Source organism: Salmo salar, chromosome ssa12 (genome assembly GCF_905237065.1).
Source record: "Salmo salar chromosome ssa12, Ssal_v3.1, whole genome shotgun sequence".
NCBI classification, from domain to species: domain Eukaryota; kingdom Metazoa; phylum Chordata; class Actinopteri; order Salmoniformes; family Salmonidae; genus Salmo; species Salmo salar.
This window is the reverse complement of record NC_059453.1, coordinates 80,198,158-80,204,157: the sequence shown is the minus strand read 5'-3', so window position 1 is coordinate 80,204,157 and position 6,000 is coordinate 80,198,158. Positions and strand designations below refer to the sequence as shown.

Below are 6,000 nucleotides of genomic sequence, written 5' to 3'. Positions count from 1 at the left end.
ATACACTTTTAAGCAAAAATGATCAACACAGCAATAGCAAAACTGCTCTACACATAAGTCTATTAATATGTCTATTTTTAAATTGCAAACTTCAGTGTCAATATCATACAATGGGTCGCAGCCTACAGGTAGCCTACAGTTTTTATCATTGAAACAACATTTCCCAAACACCACTGCTGCAGTCTATATATAAATATATAATATATATATATATATTAGCAAAAGGGGCGTTTCTTCAAAGCGCATGTGGAGGAGGTAAGAAGCGGATTGCCACTGAGGACAAATTCAGCTGTCAGAGAAGCTATGTTCAAACTGGAGTTTCAGTCGGCGATCATGGAATTAAACGAGGACGGCGCAGTGGAAATTCACGTTTGCTGATCCAGCCTGATTCGATAATTTTTTTCGCCTCATTCTTTCTTTTGTGAAGGTAAAGTCCTATGCAGATTCTCACCCTGTAGCATAGTTTTGAGAGGACCATCATCCTCTAACGTCATACATGAATTGTCAAGGAACCCACGCGTTATAGTCTACCTCGATATAGTAGGCTATGGCTTCTATAGTTTTTAATGCATTGCGTTTTCAAGACCACCAAAATGGGTCTGTATCGTGGAATAAAACCTGAAACTTCCGACGTCAAAATGTCAGATTGTTTTTAGACAAGTGCATTTTGAATGAGCTGTGAGAAATGTCAAGGTGGCCAAGCGATACATTTTTGGTTTATGCGACTCGGTTACATTTGACAGCTTCAGGAAATGAAAGATGTAACAATGTAGCCTAAGCAACAAGCAAAGACTGGCAATGTAGCCTAACAATGTAATGTTAATGTATCAATTGAATATATATATATATATATACTAACCCCATTTAATATATATACTAACCCCATTTAATATATATAACTACTCATTTTGTTTCATCCTGTTGATTCAGGAGCCTATGCCAGACAATTAGCGTTGCCTACATCACTGATAGAATAGGCCAACAAACCAAGAGTAAAAACAAGCATTGTCAGATTGTTGTGATGGAGTCAGACCTATTTGCTACATTCTACATGGCTACAGTATTCCCTTCTGTTTGGATCATTTTTATATTGGGGATGTTGATGAGGCACAATGGTTTCTCACACTGGGGATTTGGGCAGAATTATTACTAATGGAAAGGCCTGCAGACATTTCCGTTTGGACACTAGGTAATTAGAGTTGTAGGTTTTTCAGAACATTCCGTAAAGAGTGAGGCCTACATAAAAACATTCAGAAGCTATCTTTTATTTGAGTGAAGGTTTCATGTACAGGTAACTGCCAAAAATAAAGGAAACGCCAACATAGTTTCTTAATAGGACGTTAGGCCACCACGAGCCAGAACAGCTTTAATGCACCTTGGCATAGATTCTACAAATCTATTTTACTCTATTGGCGGGATGCGACACCATTCTTCTATGAGAAATTCCATCATTTGGTGTTTTGTTGATGGTGGTGGAAAATGCTGTCTCAGGCGCCACTTTAGAATCTCCCATAAATGTTCAATTGGGTTGAGATCTGGTATGGCCTTGGCATATGGTTTACATTGTTTTCATGCTCATGAAACCATTCAGTGACCACTCGTGCTCTGTGGATGGGGGCATTGTCATCCTATGTGGGCATAGCCATGGTAGCCAAAATAATGGCCTGCCCAGCATTTTTATACATGACCCTAAAAATTATGGGATGTTAATTGCTTAATTAACTCAGGAACCACACCTGTGTGGAAGCACCTGCTTTCAATATACTTTATATCCCTAATTTACTGAAGTGTTTCCATTATATTGGCAGGCTACAGATACAGGTAACTATCACTCCCCAGCAACCTGCATGAGCTGTGTTGCTTGTTGAAAACTATCATTTGAAATCATTATGATCAAGTTCAGTTGACCTAAACCGATATATAAAGGAGGACCTCTGCCCTGTGGCGCAACAGAATTTGAGTATGTCACCATTTCCAATAAAAGGAATACTGTCATGGACTAACTGCCCATGCCAAAGCCCAGGGATATTTACATGTTGAACTGGGGAATAAACTTTGCCAAATGACCTCAGTTAATTAATGCAAAAACAATTGAGATTAGCTTTAGTTCAAAGGTTACATGGTGTCTTGTAGTGCATAGTATAAAACAGCTCAGCTGGTGATGCATTAAAAAACAAAAACATTTTAAGTGAGAAATTCACATCAGCACCACAATGTCTTTTTCCCCCATGCTCTACCAAGGTTTTCCAACACACAGCTTTGACCTACTACAGTAACTATATTGTACTTCCAACTATGTGTAGGCAGGTTGCTTAGGATTCAAACCTTCTCAAACAGCTTTTATAGAGGTGCTTCCATACTAATGGGATTTGTACCGTATACAAGGTAAAGCATTGGAATCTTCACACACCACAGTAAGACATTATCTCATTACACTACCTTTTTCATGCTTTTTAAATTTTTATTAAATGAAAGCAAGCTTTGCTTTTATACTTACAAGACCATCAGAATGTTGTGATTGACAGAGTCGAAAGCCTTGGCCAGGTCGATGAATACAGCTGCACAGTAATGTCTCTTATCGATGGCGGTTATGATATCGTTAAGGACCTTGAGCGTGGCTGATGTGCACCCATGACCGGCTCTGAAACCAGATTGCATAGCGGAGAAGGTACGGTGTGATTCAAAATGGTCGGTAATCTGTTTGTTAACTTGGCTTTCGAAGACCTTAGAGATGCAGGGTAGGATAGATATAGGTCTGTAGCAGTTTGGGTCTAGAGTGTCTCCCCCTTTGAAGAGGGGGATGACCGTGGCAGCTTTCCAATCTTTGGGAATCTCAGACGATACGAAAGAGAGGTTGAACAGGCTAGTAATAGGGGTTGCAACAATTTCGGCAGATCATTTTAGAAAGAGAGGGTCCAGATTGTCTAGCCCGGCTGATTTGTTGGGATCCAGATTTTGCAGTTCTTTCAGAACATCAGCTATCTGGCTATGGGTGAAGGAGAAATAGTGGGGGCTTGGGCGGGTTGCTGTGGAGGGTGCCGGGCAGTTGACCGGGGTAGGGGTAGCCAGGTGGAAAGCATGGCCAGCTGTAGAGAAATGCTTATTGAAATTCTCAATTATAGTGGATTTATTCATTGTAACAGTGTTTCCTAGCCTCAGAGCAGTGGGTAGCTGGGAGGAGGTGCTCTTATTCTCCATGGACTTTACAGTGTCCCAGAACTTTTTTGAGTTTGTACTGCTTGATGCAAATTTCTGTTTAAAAAAGCTAGCCTTAGCTTTCCTAACTGCCTGTGTATATTGGTTCCTAACTTCCCTGAAAAGTTGCATATCACGGGGGCTATTTGATGCTAATGCAGAACGCCACAGGATGTTTTTGTGCTGGTCAAGGGCAGACAGGTCTGGAGTGAAACAAGGGCTATATCTATTCCTGGTTCTACATTTTTTTGAATGGGGCATGCTTATTTAAGATGGTGAGGAAGGCACTTTTTAAAGAACAACCAGGCATCCTCTACTGTCGGGATGAGGTCGATGTCATTCCAGGATACCCCGGCCAGGTCGATTAGAAAGGCCTGCTCGCAGAAGTGTTTTAGGGAGCGTTTGACAGTGATGAGGGGTGGTTGTTTGATCGCAGACCCATTACGGACGCAGGCAATGAGGCAGTGATCGCTGAGATCCTGGTTGAAGACAGCAGAGATGTATTTGGAGGGCTAGTTAGTTAGGATGAAATCTATGAGCGTGCCCGTGTTTATGGATTTGGGGTTATATCTGGTATGTTCATTGATAAGTTGTGTGAGGTTGGGGGCATCAAGCTTAGATTGTAGGATGGCCGGGGTGTTAAGCATGTCCCAGTTTAGGTCACCTAGCAGCACGAGCTCAGAAGATAGATGGGGGGCAATCAAATCACATATGGTGTTGAAGGCACAGCTGGGGGCAGAGGGTGGTCTATAGCAAGCGGCAACGGTGAGAGACTTGTTTCTGGAAAGGTTAATTTTTAGAAGTAGGAGCTTGAATTGTTTGGGTACAGACCTGGATAGTAAGCCAGAACTCTGCAGGTTATCTTTGCAGTAGATTGCAACACCGCCCCCTTTGGCAGTTCTATCTTGTCGGAAAATGTTATAGTTAGGGATAGAAATGTCAAGGTTTTTGGTGGTCTTCCTAAGCCAGGATTCAGACACGGCTAGGACATCCGGATTGGTGGAGTGTGCTAGGGCAGTGAATAAAACAAACTTAGGGAGGAGGCTTCTAATGTTAACATGCATGAAACCAAGGCTTTTACGGTTGCAAAAGTCAACAAATGAGAGAGCCTGGGGGATGGGAGTGGAGCTAGACACTGCAGGGCCTGGATTAACCTATACATCACCAGAGGAACAGAGGAGGAGTAGGATAAGGGAACGGCTAAAGGCTAAAAGAACTGGACGTCTAGCACGTTCAGAACAGAGAGTAAAAGGAGCAGATTTCTGGGCACGGTAGAATATATTCAAGACATAATGTACAGACAAAGGTATAGTAGGATGTGAATACAGTGGGGGTAAACCTGTGCATATAGTGATAATGAAAGAGATATTGTCTCTAGAAATAGCATTTAAACCAGGTGATGTCAATGCGTGTGTGTGGGAGGTGGAACTAAATTGTTAGCCGAGGCGTTTTGAGCAGTGCTAGAGGCTCTACAGTGAAATAAAACAATAGTTACAAACCAAAACAGCAATATACAAGGCATGGTGACATTAGGGAGAGGCATGTGTAGCCGGGTGATCATAAGAGTCCAGTGCGTGGCTTCAGGCAGCTAGCGGCGGGCTAACAGAAAGGCCCAAGAGGGGCGACGCGACGGAGGAAAGTCTGTTGTGGCCTCCTCGTGCAGTTACATCAGCGGACAGATCAGCAGGGCTCCGTGTGGTAAACCAGGCCAATTGGAAAAATATGTATAGTGGCCAAAGAAATATGTCCGAACGGCCTCTTAAGCCAGCAGTCCAATGTGCTTTAGATGGCTAGCAGGCCGCGGATTAGCGGCTGTGCGTTCAGGGGACGTTAGCTGCTATAATTCTAGGTGGGGGGGAAAAATATATATATTAAAAAAACTTGGTTCAGAGCTTGCGGTAGGAATCCAGAGATATGGAGAAGAATAAGTCCGACTAGCTCTGGTTTGAGTCGCGCTGTACAGACTGGCGAGAGTTGTCTGGGATAAAGGTAGCTGATGACCGCTAGCAAAGGATAGCTGACTGCTAGCTAGTAGCTTCGGAATGTATTCGATGGGCCTCGTAAGCTAACAGTCCGTTGTGCTCTAGACAGCTAGCATTCAGGGGACGTTAGCTGCGTAGGTCGGAAGATGAGAAGGTTCAGAGCTTGCGGTAGGAATCCGGGGATATGGAGAGAGAAATAGGTCCAGTATGCTCTGGTTGAATCGCGTTGTACAAACTGGCGAGAGCTTTCCGAGCTAACGGTTAGCTGATGACCGTTAGCTGGCTAGCTTATGTTGGAGATTCCAGTAATAGAGGTAGAGAAAAATACTTTAAAGAAAAAGCAGGTCCACACCACATTGGGTGAGGCGGGTTGCAGGAGAGTATTTTTGAAGTAAGGGGTTAGAAAAATATAAAAAGATATGCGAAGAAAAAGATATATATATATACATGGGACACGACAGGACGAAGGACAAAGACTTCTGACTGCTACGCCATCTTGGAATATCTTGAAACTTGTGTTTGAAACATGGTCCTATTTTATCAATTGCTGTGCTGATCAATGGACAGTTCATTACCTTTGTCAAAATAATATGTAGCTTAAAGTTATGTTTGTACTTGTATTTCTTTTTGCAATAAAGATGGTGTCCCTACAATAATACACATTTACAATAGGCCTATATCTAAAAATACATACAGCCAAAGAATGTATGAATATAAACTGGTATACATAATTTTAATAGCGGAACAATGTAAGTCTATTATCCTTTTGAAGAGTATAAATTAGGCTATTGGAGAAGGTTGGAATCCTAAGCAACCTGCCTTC

The 6,000-nt window shown here is 42.4% G+C and overlaps 1 protein-coding gene across 1 annotated transcript in view; it reads left to right on the top strand.

Moving 5' to 3' along the window:
• Positions 1-228: 228 nt before the first annotated feature.
• The window catches only part of LOC106565749 (inositol 1,4,5-trisphosphate receptor type 1), a 165,990-nt gene continuing 160,218 nt past the window's right edge, over positions 229-6,000 (top strand). The window contains 1 exon segment of the mRNA XM_045691827.1: positions 229-427. The gene's annotated coding sequence lies outside the window, so the exon portion shown is untranslated.